The sequence below is a fragment of the Mustela putorius genome, unplaced genomic scaffold (genome assembly GCF_011764305.1).
Source record: "Mustela putorius furo isolate JIRA1106 unplaced genomic scaffold, ASM1176430v1.1 tig00003858_pilon_pilon_pilon, whole genome shotgun sequence".
Taxonomy (NCBI): Eukaryota; Metazoa; Chordata; class Mammalia; order Carnivora; family Mustelidae; genus Mustela; species Mustela putorius.
The window spans coordinates 52,112,696-52,129,863 of NW_025422010.1; the positions used below are offsets into that span (position 1 = coordinate 52,112,696).

The 17,168-nt window shown below is 47.2% G+C and overlaps 1 protein-coding gene across 1 annotated transcript in view; it reads left to right on the forward strand.

Annotated features, from left to right (window-relative positions):
* The first annotated feature begins 13,400 nt into the window (after nt 1–13,400).
* Nucleotides 13,401–17,168, forward strand: part of CDH20 (cadherin 20) — a 204,938-nt gene continuing 201,170 nt past the window's right edge. Inside the window, exon 1 of the mRNA XM_004745586.3 lies at nt 13,401–13,812. The gene's annotated coding sequence lies outside the window, so the exon portion shown is untranslated. The remainder of the gene's footprint in view (nt 13,813–17,168) is intronic.

Genomic DNA, 17,168 nt, shown 5'->3' on the forward strand with positions numbered 1-17,168 from the left:
AACTCCAAGAACCAATCAGGATTGGGGCGCCTGGGTGGCTCAGTGGTTAAGCCGCTGCCTTTGGCTCCGGTCATGATCTCAGGGTCCTGGGATCGAGTCCCGCATCGGGCTCTCTGCTCAGCGGAGAGCCTGCTACCTCCTCTCTCTCTCTCTGCCTGCCTCTCTGCCTACTTGTGATTTCTCTCTGTCAAATAAATAAATAAAATCTTTAAAAAAAAAAAAAAAGAAACAATCAGGATTTAGAATGGACAGCCCTTAATACTGACTGGCTGGGCCCTAAGGATGACTGAGAGGAAGGCATTTCAGGGGTGTCTCTTGGATTTCTGACCACATGACTTGGTGAATAGTTTATCATACTCAGAGACAGGGAAAAGTAATGGGTGAGAAAATGTGGGTGATGGATTTGGTTTCTTTCATCAGACTGGCCATGCACAAGACAGGCCACGGTGTCCAGCAGGCAAGAAATCTGGATCTGATGCACAAAGGTATAAGAGTATCTAGCTCCAGGAGTTCCAAACAGACAAGGTCTAGCTCCTCACCACAACAAAATCCACAGGCAGAGAGAGGAGGGTGGTTAAACAAGAAAAGAATTTATTTCAGTGATGCCAACACAGCAAAGACAACAGACGAGCATCTCAAAGACAGTCTCCAAAGTGCCGAAAATATTTCCAGGTTTATATACACAAAAAGGTCAAAGGGACAAAGGTCAACAGGTACATTCAGGTGGGCAGTGAAGGTCAGGTCGATCATTGTCTTGGGGCCAATCACACAGGGTCTTGCTGGCTTAGGACAGTCCTAATTGACTAATTGAGGGGGTAATTTCAGTTCCCACGAGGGGACGTCCCCCGAGTCTTTTGCCTGAGTGAAGAGATAGGCTAGAAAGAAGAACTCAGTCAGAAAGTACAGACTGAGGTCAAAATGGAGGTACTTGATGCCCCCTTTCAAATAAGATGGGGGCACAAGACTGAGGTCAGAGCTAGAGATAAAAAAAGAATAATCAGTATATGTTTGAAGCCATGGATAAGCAGAACATTGACTAAGAGGGATACAAAGTTGGGCGGGGCGAGACATATAAGAATAGAGCAAAGAGGTGAGCAGATAAAAGAAAGTCATAAAGGAGCCTAACGGCCACCATCCATGTAGGAAGAGAAGAGGAGGGCAGAGCTGGAGACCGAGAAAGAGGAGCGGTTCCTAAGGAAGAGGGCATGATAATGGTGGCCGCCATGATGCTCCCCAATGATCCTGCCATGTGTAACGCTCTCTTGAGTGTGGGCTCAATTCAGAGGCCTGCTTCTAACTAAAAGAACAGCAGTGGGGGGGGAGGGAGATGAGTCTATTAAAAGGCTGCCGCTTCCATCTGGGGCACTTGTGAAGTCGGCTGCCACGTTGTGACAGTCTTAGGGAGAGGGAAGCCAGCTGCCACATCTGGAAGCCTGTGGAGAACCCATGTGGTGACGTCCCAAAGTCTCCCAGCAGCCACTGGGAGTGGGCTTCCAAACACCCCTCACCCCCGCCCCTGCTGAGCCCTGAGCTAACTGCGGCCCCAGCCAACAGCCTCCCCCTCACCTCTGGAGAGACACTGCACCAGAGACACCAGCGCCGTGGTTTCTGGCCCCCTGATGCACAGAAACTAAAAGAACATGTGCCGTTTCATGCCACTACGTTTGGGACAATTTGTTGTGTCGCTACCGATAACGAATACTAACGCCCTGCAAAAACAGCCTAACGTGAGACAGGACCAAAGGACCCCTGCTCACTTACCAGTCACGATTTATATTGTTGTTACGCATACGTCTGTCAATTTTGAGGGCTCATTCATCATTTCGGTAACAGATCCCAGCCGGTAAATAGTGCATAGGTCTGAAAAGCAGTACAGTGTAGCGGTAAAGGGCACAGGCTCCGGAATCCAATTTCTATACCTCTGATTACTGTGCAGCCTTGCGCATGTGACTTTACCTCTCTGGCTTTGGGGCCCTGAATCTTAGGAAGGATGTCAAAGCCCCTGTAGGGTTACTGGGAGGAATACATGAAGGAATGTGCCCCACGCTCTCAAAGCAGCAGGCACACCCACCGTCAACGTTGACCATTACGATTGTGGGTGTGAGTGTGGGCATGGGCGGAGGGAAAGGGAGAGACACGTCAATTTATATTCTCACGTTGACTACACAGTCACCTCCACTGGTCACTCTTTGTTTGTTTTCAATTTGATCATGTTTTCCCCCCTGAGAAACAGTTCCTTATTCAATACATATGTACACCTGACCTCCTCCTTCCTTGGTGGAAGTTCATTATCATGGAAACACCACCCAGATTTCACTTCATACACCTTTAGAGCAGTCACTGACTTAGTCCTAACCCTGAACCTGACCAGCCCATCCCTCATCCTAAACTCAGTCCTATTGACAAGTGTTGTAAAACCACACATCTAACTTAACATGCAGGAATGCCATGTTGAACCCTGTCCTTACGCCACACCTTTGCCTGCTGTCTGCCTGGCCGACTCGGTGACAGTGAGTTACTTGCTTTACACATTGTATAAAAAAGGCCCAGTTGACTTTTCTTAGGTCCCTAAGCCTCCCTCCCTCTTCTCCGATTTACTCCAGGACAGATCCTGTTGCTCTTCTTCCTTATTCTTATCTTTGGGATTCACCAAGTTCTAAAGATTAATCACTTTTACCGTGTTGGGTCTCTCCAGTTTATGACTGCCATAGGCCCCTCCTTTCCTTTCTTCGACCGTGGACCTCTCTTTTCTGGGGCAATCAGCTCTCCTCTCCTTTGCTGAGCAGGAGCTCTCTTCATCACGCTGTTTTTGACACCTCATCGGGCTCTTTGACCGCTCTTCTGCCTCCTCATCAACCCTGCTTTTCCCCTGATTTCTGTGGCCCCTCGGACCATCTCACTTTTCCCCTCTAGGTGGCGCCCTTGCACCAAGAAGGGCAGATAGGACCCTGTCGTCCCCTCCGGTCGCATTCTGAGCGGCCCTCTCAGGCAGGGTGTGCTGCGGCCTTTCCTCCTCGCAGAGATGCTGCGCCACTTTATATAAAGAGATCACTGCTGGGCCCTTGTTCTCCACACCTGAAAGACTTCCCCTGACAGCATATTTACTGGAATAATTTCTTAAGCTGCACCTGTAACCTGTTTGTCTTCGGACTCTGGTAAAATCCTTAACCTCTCAAAGCTTCACCACAGTCATCTGTGGGGATAATAACAATGGTAGGCACCTTCAGGTGTGGCGATGCCATTTAAATGACACAATATATGCAAATGCAGGCCCAGAGTAAACAAGTAATAAATGCTGGGATTAGTATTGTTGCTGCCATCAGCCGCAGCAGCTCTGCCGTTCACTAACAGATATAGCCCTTTGCACGTTAGGTAAAAAAATTCCTAAAATGTGGCTTAACTCCATCTTCCCTAGGCTATGGATAGTTCCGTATCCCCAAATATGTCTTCTTCTTTTCCCAAAATAGCACCATCCCAAAAGAAGCCATGATTGCTTCAATCCCACTATTTTATTTCTGGAAAGAACGGTGAGCAATTTTCGTCCTAAACATGCTAAGTAAAATCACAACAAACTTCTTCCAAGAGTCCTGTCCCTTGTTCTCCTGTAAGATCTCCAAAATAAATCCATTTTCTCCACTGGTCTGAAGCTTAACATCAAACTTCCTCCTGGGCAGAACCCGGTTTGCGAACAGTATTTCCCATGGGCAGATCCTACCTGAGCGGATGGCCAGGGTCCCCAGCGCTGTAACGGTCCCTCTTGTTGCACAGTGGTTCCTGTCTCCCCTCACAGCGACCATGCTCTTGATGGCACGGTTATGGGCTCCCCTCCCTCGTTCACAGACTTCCTAGACGTTCGTTACTTCTCTGTTTATTTCACTCCTAACTACTTAAGAGCTGCGTGAAAGGCAGAACAGACTTCATTCGCTTCCTTTCCCCTTCTCGGTCTCCTGTTCCTGTATCTCCTGCACGTACCCCTCTCCGCCACATTTTGCTGTCTCTGCCCCTTCCGAGCTCACACTGCAATGGCCGCCAATCCGGTTTATAAATCCTATCCAAAACCCTCCTGTCACTAAACAGGGTTCTTGTTAATGGGACCAGCCCCAGCTCTAACTGCTCTCAGCTGCATCTCCGACCGCTTTCACAACAGCAGTCACATCGGCCACTTTGGGTGGGTATCTCTCACAGCTGGCTCTATTCTGGGCTCCTGACCACCTTGGGAGTGAAGTCTGATCACAGGTCAGATTTATAGAGGAGAAAATGCAAGCAAAAGAAATGAAGAACTTGCCTGGGGTCCATCCAATGGGTAGACACAGGGATAAACTCACGACCCCACTTCTCCTATAAGAAAAAAGGGGGCCCTTTCCAAATATTCTCAGTGGACCCCTCTGGGCACACCGCTCCTGTGTGAGACACATTTCAATACCCATGCTTCTCCCCTCTGTGTCCCCCACACTAACAAAGCTCCCCAAGCCCCACTCCTGAGAAGAACAAGAATCAGGCTCATTGGATCTAAAAAGCTGATTGTTCCATGAATCCACACAAAGAGGAGAAACAGCCTATATGCACATGGAGGGGACAAAATGGTGTGACTTTCTTAAGTTCCCTTGACTCTCCATACCTCGGGATTTTTCCAACAATAAAATGAGAGGGCCGGATCTGACTGTCCCTAAGATCCCTTAGATTCAAAAAATTCTGACTTTCTTCTTTTCACAATGGTACAAATGATATTAAAGGAGATATGCCAATACCCTTTCTTGACAAAGATGACATTAAAAAGCATAAATACACACAGATATTCATGACTCTTATTAATAATAATGGGTAATCTTTAAGGTATGTTTACCATGTGCCCTGCGGTGCTGAACAGTTGTCATGATTCTCTAATTTAATGCTCTTAAGAACCCTGTGAGGTAGGTAGTACCAGTCACACCCACTTTCCAGATAAGGAAGTGTAGACACACAACAGGATTCAATGATTTACTCAAAATCACTGGGTAGTAGCAGAGCCAAGACTCCTGGGATCCCCCCTTAGCCACCACACTCTCCGCCTTTTGTTTTCTTAATGCTTTTTAGAGAGAGAGAGAGAAATGTAATTAGTGGCTATTAACTTTCCAGTGTAATACAGCATTAATCCTCTGATTTAAGTCATCTACAACTTCGCCTTTAATACGTTATCAATAAGCATATTTAGAGCCGTTTCTTATGATTATTTGTTGCATAAGGATTTCAGAATAACGTCAAGAATAACAAATAGTTTTTACTTACAAAGGGACTTGCAAATTGAGTTCCAATCATCTGCAAAACCTCTCCACATAAAATTAGTCATCCTATTTTATACTTTATTTTTAGGCTGCTTTATGTTCTCTTAACATTTGGTTAGTTAAACATCAAAATTCACAGCAGTCTATCTGTATGTGAGGACTTACTTACCGGAGCCTCAAAAATTAATTTATAGTCCATGCTAATTTTAGGAATTAGTGTATTTTTAAATAACATGCACCTTGCCCAGCTCTTAAAGGATTTGTTATGAATAAGAAGTGATTATTATGCATATGTGTCATGCTGAGCGTATGCGAATTTAACAGTGAATATATTTCAAGAGTTTTTTTCCACCATTTACTCTATTCTTTGAGAAAGCATCAAAATGAAAATAATAAGCCAAACCCACACATTGCTAAAACACAGACATTCCCACTCCCATTGCTGGCAACTTACATTTTTTTATATGAACCATAACTTAATATTATATTACTTTCATTTTTTTAAATTCTTAATCATCTCACATGACATCCGTCATACAAATAACAATCACGAAAATAAAGACAAATGATTTAAATGCATTCTTCCAAAAGATATGCCACTTGACAATGAATTATAAAAGTAAACATTTAAACATGACTCTCTTGTTTCAGCAAAAGAGGTTATAAGCATGCATCGTGATTTCAGAGCATCCGTGCTGTGTTTCACAACTCTCGAGATGCTGGTGTCACACGGAGGGGAACTGTCTGAGGGACTGCATAGGAAGTTAATTTAAAACCATCGGCCCCCTCACTGCACACAGTATGACATAATCAAAGAACATACACTCTGAACTTCACACCACTAATGCTGTCACATATATTATATTCAGACTGAGAGCTGGAATTTTATAACAAAACCTATTTCTATAGTTGAATCTAGGACATCACAGAGACATAGCTCATGGCGTCTGGGGCATCACGCACACTAATATATGATAATAAATCCAAAATAGTAGGAACACTGGTTATCCTTCTGGATTAGTTTTCTGCTGCTTTTGTAATCAATTACTGCATCGTTAGTGGCTTTAAACAGCCCTAATTCAGGAGCTCACAGTTCTATCAGAGGTCTGGCATGTGTCCCACTGGGATAAGATCAGGGTGTCAACAGAGCCGTGCTCCCCTCTGGAGGCTCCCAGGAACAGTGTTTGCTTGCCTCTTCTAGCTTCTAGAAGCTACTTCCATTCTTCCTCTTATGGCCCCTTCCATCATCTTCAAAGCCAGCCATGGCCAGCAGAGTCCTCATGTCATGTTACTCTGCCTCTGCCTTTTCCGTCTACATTTTCCATTTTTAAGGACCCTTGCGATGACATCGAGCCCCCTTGGCTAATCCAGGACAACCCCCGCTAACTGAATGCCAGCTGACGAGCACCCTGCGTTCCGCTTTGCCACATAACCTAACACAGGTATGGGTTCTGAGGAAAAGAACGCGATCACCTCCGAGGGACCATGGCCAGCCCACCTCGGAAACAGTTAAAAGGAAACCTTGGTAAGATGCCCTAAAGTTCACGTGTGTTTTTCTCAGACCCCAGGGGAGATGTGTTCTAGCCATGAGGTTCTCCAGCTGTACCCACCATTGGTTCCACCAGATTTTTTTCATCTTCTCAGACACCTCCATAACCAGGAGGCATCTTCAACCCCAGACACGCTCTTTTTCCCAATGCCAATTAATAAGGGACAAAGAGCATTTTCGTTGTTTGCCTACCAAACTCCAGCACGAGCCAGAATCAATATTTTGCAATTCTTCATTTTCTCTGACACCCCACATCAATTGTGTTTTATTCCATTCAGCAAACAATTATCTAGTGCCGACAACATGCCTGGCACCGTGCTACGTACGGAGACACAAAGAGAAAAAGGCAAGCTCACTGTGTGTGTGTGTCACATATGTACATGTGTGTGCATGTGCATGCACGTGGAAGTGTGTTTGTGTATATGCACATGCCTATCTGTGCATCTGAGTATGTACTGTATGTGCGTGTGTGCGTGCGTGTGTGTGTGTGTGAGAGAGAGAGAGAAAGGGAAGGCTGTTGAGACCAGAAACATCCAGGACAGGCAGTAAGAAGACATTATTTCAAAGGTAAGGCTGACATGCCCGCCACACCGCTTTTCTACCTCTCCTCCTGTCTCAGCTCCTGCTGCCACCTTCCTGGCTCAGGCCATCATCACATCTTGCTTCTGCCGCTGCGAGTCTCCCAGCTGGTCCCCACCCCATCCGTGCCCCCCCCACCCCCAAACGCCCCACGCTCAAATGTAAGCACGACTGCAGTTAGGTCAGTTCCTGGCTCAAAAGCAGCACCTTCCTCCTGGCCCATGTTACAACGTATGTATTTCTCCACATGGCACCCGAGGCCCTATGGGCTCCACCTACCCTTCTAGGGGTATCTCCTTTCAATGTCCTGTGTACCCGGGCACATTGCAGTCACAGTCACAATCACCCTGTGCTCTCCCAGGCTCTCCCTCTGACCACTGATAACCCCCTCCCCGCTCCCGTTCCCCTGAATTCATTACTTGTACTGCCCAGTCTTCAGAACCCAACCAACACACACCCCTTCCATTGAGCACTCTTAGGTCCCATTCTTCCGTCTCCACTGGGGGATAAAAAAACTCTCTCCCTCACTGGGCTTCCCACAGCACTTCATTTTTTATCCTTTCATAGAAACTACCGATTTCTGCCTTAGATTTCCACTTTGCTAAATATCAAGGCCCTCCCCCCAGATTATAAACTCCCTGAGAGCAGTCACTGGTTTTAATTTCTCTTTGAAACCCCTTTAATAACGAGCACAGCACCTTGCCCACAGCAAGGATATGTATTCACGTCTGCCGGATTTGACTGACTGGACCAGCAGCGTCAGCTCCCAGAATGTCGTCACAAGCACTGAATGTTTCTACAGCCGGTTCCCCTTGGCCGTGGTGGTGATGGGGTGCGTTTACCTCCTACCAGAGTCACAAACACAGTGAAACAGACAGAAACTGACAGGCATCTACCGCGAGGGAAACAATTTCTTCGGAGGATGACGGAAAGTCACTAATGAACCTACAAATTCAAAAGACAGAATAAATGCACATGTTACACCAAAACAAAAGTAAAGTAACACAGAACTGCAAATGGCCTTAGTGAAATCAGTACAGAGACATCATCCGACTCATCCATCAACGCTCCAGAGAAGAATATGTAGATGAAGAGCGACTTCGTCTTGGTTTTGTGAACATGTGTGTGTGTGTTTATTATAACAACAGTTCTGTAATGAATACTTAAGGTCAGACAGGCTATGAAGCCACAAAAGTGTTTTTAATGGGTCACTGTCATCAGTTCTACTAAGTAATTACCATTACAAATCCAAAAAAATATCTGGAATGAGTAAAACTGATCATCTAGATCATGAAATTGCATTGGAAGGGTATTTGCTGACTCAGGAGACTAATTACAAGGAGGGATTGAGCTGCTTAGCACTTATCTCAATTGTAAAACCATAAACCACACTGGATGCGCAGTGGCTGCCAATCAGGGTCACTGTGGGGTAGCAAAAATAATACTCAACGAGGGTCAAGAGCCCCAGCTTTGTCATTAGCTCGGTGACCTTGGGAGCTCTTACTAAAGATCATCCCATAGGAAAAAAGCCAATCCCTTCCTTAGAGAAATATGGCCATCCTCGAAACTGAAGCTGCTCATTCACAGAAAATACCCTCAAAACTGCAGAAAGATTACACACACACACACACACACACACACACACCCCACATTCACTCACCTTTCCCAGACTAATACCTTCTTGCTTAATGGGCCGGTGTAGTACTACTATTAACCAGATGATTATAATTTGAGCAAGTGTTATCCATCCATGTCCTAAATAACAGTAGCTGACATAAAAATGATCAAACTGCTTTCTCACCCATGCAATTTATCAGCCAGAGGTCAAGGCTAAAGTTGCTATATTTCTGAATCTACTTTTGACCAATAATAATAATATCATTACATGGTATTTTTAAATTTCCCAAACCCCCTGCCAACTATTACATTTAATCCTAAGAGCCCAGGAAAGCCAATGGGACACATTTTCTGAAGTGTGCATAATTGGTGTTGGTGGGCTTTCCGAATGCCTCCCACGAAGCTAAATTTGGGGATACAAAAGTGATTAAGACAAGGTTCCTGATTTCAGGTTGCTCTTGGTTAGTGGTAGAGACAACACATTGTGTTCTAATTATTTCTTTGTGCATCTTAGACATCCTAGGGGAACACAAAGAAGAGGATTGTATTTCTACTGGAAAAAGAAGTGGTGTGTGTGCGTGGGGGGGGGTTGCAGGAGGGAGGCTAGGCAGAGAGAGAGATAAAAGATGGCTTCACTGAGAAGGTGACTTTGTCAGCGGATCAAAGTCCCCATTCTATCTGTTTCTAGGAGAAGCTCAGAGTGCCACTGCATTTCTGGGAGCTTCATATTCCTCGTCAATTACATATGGAAACAATGCTGAATTTATAAGGAGGATGGAATTACTAGGAGGATAGAATGAGACAGCATATGGGCAAGCAATTTGTAAATAGCAAAGGACCCAATAAATACAGTATTATTATTTCCACTTTGCAGAGGGGCTAACTTGGCCAGCTCCAAAGGGGAATGGCTTGCCCAAGACTGCCACACACTCCCAACCCACTGTCCTATCTCGGACTCTCACAGCCCTCCCCCAACACTGCCCACTGAACTCTGGGGGACATATGGAAAGCACTCATCCTGGTAACATTTGATGGACCCTAAAATCATGTTAACATATTCATATAAATAAACATTCCAACATCGGAAGACTTTTCTGTGATATATTGCCTCTAAATCCTAAGAGGATACTCTCCATAAAAGAAAGATCCAACGGAGCATTGTAAGGGAAGAATCATGATGGGGAAAATATTAAATATTTAGTACAGGGATAAAACAGTATATACTTTTTTTTTACAAAGGGTTTTAAACTACCCAAAGTTTCAGAGAATAAAATATGGCAGACCCTCAACTGTTTTAAGTGATCTGACTGTGAACTTCAATAGAAAATCTTTGAATAGAAATGTGCCTTACATTTAATACACTCAACAACTGTTGAATTCAGAGATTTAGCTCTATCATTTTTACTCCTAACACTGTAATATTAAAATTTCTCCCCTCGTCTATCTATAAACCTTGCTTTAAGCAAACCTACCATAGTCCATTGTTGAATTCTTCAAAGATTTTATTAAAATCTGATGAAGTCTCATCCATATAAATATGTATACATATAATTTTTCCTCCCTTATTAATAATGGGTTTAGAAAACCTTAAGTAAAAAAAAAAACTTTAAGTAAAAAAAAACTGTATTTATTGTATACTATACAGTATGAGCTGGTGGATGGAAATATTCAGACATTCATGGGAAATTCACAAATAGTAGTATTTACTGAAGGCATCCATCTGTATTAGTCAGGGTTCCCTGAAAAAACGAACCAATAGGTGACAAATAATAAGGAATTGACTCATACATTTATGGAGGCTGGCAAGTCCAAAACCTGCAGAAGCTCCCAGAAATTCCCAATTCCAAGGCCATCAGGCAGGAGAATTCACTCACTCAGAGGGCCAGCCTTTTTATTCTATTTGGGACTTCAACTGATTGAATGCAGCCCACCCATACTGAGAAGAGCAATCTGCTTTATTTAGTCTACCAATTTAAATGTTAATCTCACCCAAAACACCCTCAGAGAAACACCCAGAATAACACTGACCAAATATGCAGGCATCCTATGGCCCAACATGGTAACAATGAAACTAAGCACACCATGCCCCCCCAAACAAACAAACAAACAAAAACCTGTTTTGTTTTTTCTCTAAATTTTGGTAGGGAATTAATCACCAAGGAGAAATCACCTCAACTAAACAGAAACTTCTCTTTCTAGAGAAGGCAGTATAAGCTCCTGGGGACCTGAAGACTCTGGCGTATTGATTAGGCTGCTTCGAATCAGAGTTCATCTTCGCCATCTCCCCCCATCATATATACTACTTACCTTTCTGAGCCACACCTTTCTCATCTATTAAAATGGAAAAATAATAGTGCATATTGAACAGAGTAGTTAGGAAGTTTGAATGAGATGATTCCCATAATGTGTGTCTGTCACATGACAAGTTCTCAATAAACACTGGCCGCTGAAGTAATAGTTACTGTTATAACTGGGAGTTCCAATCCTAAGCTTTGCTGAAACCTATTAAAATATGGCATAACTGCCTTAACCGGGGTATTTATTTCCATCAGCGCAAATTTGGGGATTTTATCAGTTGCTTATACATATCCTTTTATCAGATGTTGATACATAGATCATTTGGCCACAAGTACCACAAGTACAGGTAAAACATTTAGTAACCAATCAATTCATCAAAATACGTTTCTTTTTTTTTTTTTAAGGATTTTATTTATTTATTTGCCAGAGAGAGAGAGAGAGAGAGAGAGCGCGCACAGGCAGGCAGAGTGGCAGCAGAGGCAGAGGGAGAAGCGGGCTCCCTGTGGAGCAAGGAGCCGGATGTGGGACTCCATCCCAGGATGCTGGGATCATGACCCGAGCTGAAGGCAGCCGCCCAACCAACTGAGCCACCCAAGCGTCCCAAAATAAGTTTATTTATTTAGAAAATCAGTAATGGGGGTGGGGGGGTAGAAATCCTAGAAGCAGGGCGGCTGGGTGGCTCAGTGGGTTAAAGCCTCTGCCTTGGGCTCAGGTCATGATCCCAGGATACTGGGATCAAGCCCCGCATCTGGGTCTCTGCTCAGCAGGGAACCTGTTTCCTCCTCTCTCTCTGCCTACCTCTCTGCCTACCTCTCTGCCCATTTGACAGATCTCTGTCTGTCAAATAATATTTGAAAAATATTATTAAATATTTTAAGTATTTTAATATTATTTTAAAAAATCCTAGAAGCAATCCACCTGAAGACTTTAAATTTTTTTAAGTTTTGATTTATTTATTTGGCAGAGAGAGAGAGAGAGATCACAAGTAGGCAGAGAGGCAGGCAGAGAGAGAGGGGGGAAGCGGGCCCCCTGCTGAGCAGAGAGCCCAACACAGGGCTCCATCCCAGGACCGTGAGATCCTGACCTGGGCCAAAGGCAGGGGCTTCACCCACTGAGCCACCGAGGTGCCCCCACCTGAAGACTTTAAAGAAAGAGAGAGATGTGGATGCGGAAAGGGGAACAGAGGGAGTCCCACGGATTAAATCTAGTCAGTAGTCAGTAAATGTAGTCAGTAACTTCTGAAGAACTTGGCACTGGAGGGTAGGAGGCAGGACAAAGGAGAAGCTGTCACTCCTGTCGACTTTGTCTGGCCCCACAGCCAAAAAGTTTGGACTATAGTCAGAAACTGCCTTCTGGAACGGCCTTGTCATAGTTACTGTGTCATTCAGAAGGCTCCCCTCACCTGAGGATGGCCTCAGCTTCCTCCTCAGAAAACGCTGTCCTGCAGGGAACTCTGCCCCATCTCTGCCTCACCCAAAGGTTTAAAACCCTATGGTTTTGCTACGAGGACAAAGACAGTAAATGACAGCATTCGGAGAAATTCTTAAAAGTAAATGATAGAGGTTTTCCTCTCCGTCTACCATCTCTCCCCACTCCTGCTCCTGAAAATTATGTCTGTGGAATCCTCAAGGTCAAGGTTAAACCCAGGTCGAAATTCATCTCCTTTCTGATCCCGTTTGCCTATCTTTTCCAGTTCTCATTAACTACCTCTTCCGGAATCCGGAATCTATGCAGAGTAAGTCGCTTCGACTTCGGGGGAGTTTGGGGGTCGACACCCTCCCCTCTGCCCCCAGGACTTCCTACCTCCTTCCCCCTGGCTCCTTCTCAACACTCCCTTACTCTCTCAGCCAATAGAGGGGTTTAAACATGTAAATGTGGTATCTAAACTGCATTTAAAGAATTAACCCATTTTGCCCCTCACTGCTCTGAACCACAGGGTGCCAACCGGACTCTAATTGCTTTCATCTGGTGGGGTTCCAGACAGCTCCTCAGAAGGAAGGAGCGCACATTCCTGGCACCAATTGGCTAATTCAATTTACTTCCACGGCATTAGCCTCTGTCAGAATATTCATGAGCAGGGGAATGAGGACCCGCGGCACAGACAGGCGGCAGCCACTCGGGCTAGGGAAGGCGCGAGGGAGGGGAGGCGGACCGCGCGCCGCGCTCCGGGGACGGTGACCGCGACGAGGCGGCTCTTCTCCCCGGCCGGGCCGAGCGCAGGGGGCCGCGGGAGGGCGGGGCAGGGCATCCGCGGGGTTGGCGCGCCTGGCATTGCAGCCCAACTCCTGGCGACCGCGCGGAGACTTTGCGAAAGATCCGAAGGCAGAAAAGCTGTGACACTTTTGATACAGGGGGTAGGGGGGTGGGGGGCGGGGGCACGTCGCAAGCGGAGGCGAAGGGACGCAGCGGGACACCTGCCGCCCGGCGGGGTTGGCAGCGATGTGACCTGGACGCCCGCCCCGAAGGAGTCCGGACCGAACGTCCCCGGAGAGTCGCCGGCCGTGCCAGGTAAAGGGGAGTGCTCGGGTGGGGGCCCGCGCGTTTGTCCCCAGGCTCCGGAAGCTGGAGGCGCAGGGAGCCGGTGCCCGCTCTCTCCGGGCAGCAGCCCCCCGGCGCGGCGCTCTGTCCCTCTCCGCGCCATGCTCTCTCGGCAGGTCCCCGCCGCCGCGGCAAGCCTGCGGGCCGCTCGGAGTTGGACTTCCTCGGACTTTGGGGGAAGGGGACGTGAAGGAGCCGCCCGGGCTGGGGAGCTGCTTCCCGGGGGCAGGGAGCTGGGGCGCAGCGGGGCGGACGGAGGACGCTGAGCGCCGGTGGCGGGGGCTGCGCGCGCGGGGACGTGGGGACCGAGGACCCAAGAGCGCGGCTCGCGGGGGCGCTTGGACCCGGCTTCGCCCTCGTTTCCCCGAGGGCGGCGGCGCCTCCGTCTGGCTGCCGATGGGCGAGAGCTGGCTGCGTCCCCAACTCGGGGATGCGCCCCGGGAAGGGGGACCGGAGAGCAAGGCTCCGGGGAGGCTCGGACGCCTGCGGGGCCGGTCGCAGCCCGCGCCTCTCGCCGCGCCCCCGCTCGAGCTCAGCGGTGGGAGGAGAATGTGGTGGTGACTCGGGTCCCCGCCACCTGCCGGACATCGCCAACTCCCCGGATTTCCTGTCTCCGGGCCCGACACTCCCAGGGAAAGCTCTGAATTGTGCTCGGGGTGTTTGGGATTTGCCCGCCGTGGTGGCCGTGGGGTGAGAGCTGGGGAGAGGAGGCTGCTAGGAGGTCGGATAGGGTGAAAGTTGCAGATGCGTCCAAGAAACGCAAACGCTGAGTCCCAGCCCGCCCTTAGCAACTGGAGAGACTGGGGGCTGGACTTGGGCTGAAGCAGGAGACTCGGCCTGGCTATCCACCTCGGGGGCGCGGGGGTGGGGGATGGAACCTGGAGGGCAGCCTGGAGGCACTGCCAGAGCCCTTTTCTGTGTGCTGAGACCTGGCAGAGACAGAGGGCTGGCAGCACAACACCTGGGGGTGGGGCGGAGGGGTTGGATCCTGGTGGATTCAGGCTTCACTGTGCCTTTATATATTGTCATCGTCATTACTATTACTATTGCTGCTGTTGTTACTGGCACAACCGCCAGGAAGTATTTTGTCTTCTGTTAATAGGTCGCCTGGAAACTGAGTCTGCCCCTCCCCAAATAAAATGTCCCCTGCTCCCTGCTAGTCTCTGATGTCCTCCCATCAAAGGCAATACCGTGGTGGTGTCAGAGACACAGCTAAGGAATCGGAGCGACTTAAAAACACAGAAACAAAAAGTCGCAACTGTATACTGTGACTGCGCCCATGCTAGAGACGGACTTCCATCAGCTCGCCTTCCTCAGCCTAATCTGAGGCTGGGGAGCAGTGGGGTCAGTGCCAATTGTGAACTCCGTCCATGACCCAGCTTTCTCCTTTCTTGTATTTATACAATCTGGGAATTAATTTTTATCTTCGGGTGACCCTCGCAGCCCCACTGGGCATGTGACCTGGCAGGGGCAGGCTTCGGTTCCCAACACTGGAGGCAGCCACAAGGGCACCTGCGCTTGCCTCCTCTTGGCTTGGCCCCTGGTGAGAGCTGGCCAGCTGATGATGGAGAAAACAGGGCAAGAGTGTGGGGAGAACGGCGTGTCAGAGCTAAGCCAAGTACAGGAGATGAGGTCAAGCCTCTTCACTGGCCGTATCCCTTTCTGCCAGAGCAGAGAGACAAATGAAGAGCAAGTGGGAAGTAGTATAAATTGGCAAACCAAGCTCTCAGAGTCTACTTAAGGCGGTCGCCGCTGACTTTGGTGTGACCTTTCCTTTCCCGTGCTTCTGATTTTCTCTATTTGCCAATGCACGAGTAGCCATGCCTTTCTAATAGGACAGTTGTCGTGAGATGATCTAATTTCACATCCCCAAAAAACGCTTGGAGCATCCTGGGAAAGGACAGTCTATAAAATACGAGATTTGAATGTTTTGTGAAAAGTTTGCTACACTGCAGGTTACGGAGACACATTTTTAGCATGTGTGCCATGTGGCAGTGTAAAATTAAAATGGAAAAGGAAAGTACAAACATAAAAATGACTTAGCATTCTTGACATTCTTGTGCATACTTGTAGAAAAATTATCTTTCATTTGGGGAGAGTTGCCCGGGAATTTAATCAGTGTTGATACTACCGAAACGCCTCCTTCTACCTTTCTCCCCTGTAAAATTTTATGACCCAGTTCTCACAGGAAAGGCAATGCGAATGGGCTAAGTGCTGGGGGCTGAGAGGCCAGACCCAAGGGTTGTTAGGGGAACCATCACATAGGGTTTGGAGACTGGAATGGGAAAAAAGATGCCATCACCCTCACAGAGCAGGGAAATGTTCGGGGGGCAGGGGGCAATTGAGCAGTGTAGGGCAGCGGACCTAGCAGTGGCTATCATCTGCTCCCAGATTCAGGAAAGACACTCCATCAGTCCAAAGAGGGCTAACCAAGGTGCTTTTTCCTCCTCCCTTCCGTTAAGGTACTGCCTTTCTCTTGCCTTTGGATTGGCGGTCATTTCTCTATCCCCGACTGTAGAGTAGAATAGTTTTGTCTTGCTGTTTCAAAGAGATCCAGGCGTACTCTGTCAGCCCCTTACATATTTGTAAATATTCCCCAAGTTCTGAAGCTTCTCAAAGACGTGCAGCTGGTGGTGAATTTAAGTAAATAGTTGGAAGTAATCAAGAGAGCCCCTGAAAAGTGGGTATGTTTTCCCCTGGTGGAGAAGTTATTGAATGCCTTTTGAGCTCGAAAATGAGCAGTTTAGAAAAGCAGAGGGGATTTCCTTGACTTCCCTCTACCCATAAACCAGTTGTTGTACTTTTCCTCCCCTCATAGTAGTGAGCACTGTTTGCTTAAGCATTTTTTACAATTTTGGACTTAAAATGGGGTTTCGCCTGCTGGTGCTCTATGGAGAGAGGAAAAATGTAAAGAGATACGGAAGGAAGAGCTGCAGGGGCCAGAACATAAATCAGCCAGAATATATGGGGGGGTGATGAGAATAGGTCTTTTCACCCTAAAAAAAAATGTCCACTTTGGAAGAAAAAGAAGTCTGATTATTGGCATCCGAGGCTGAAACCAAGGCAGCTGATGCCCAGAGGAGCCAAAGGGCAGTTCTTCTTAGTTTAGAAACAGCAAGACAGCCTCTGCCAAAGATTGCTGTAAACACGGAATAAAGATTTCATTGTGGGCTGCTGTGACTAGAATAATTAGACAGTTAATTGTTCATTCTGATCTAGTGCTGTTGGAATCAGTAGTGCAGAGCAGCAAAAATACGAGCAAGGGAGAAATAGAAAAGTAACACATCACTTTTATCTTCACTTGTTTCCCTGGGATGGTACTCTGG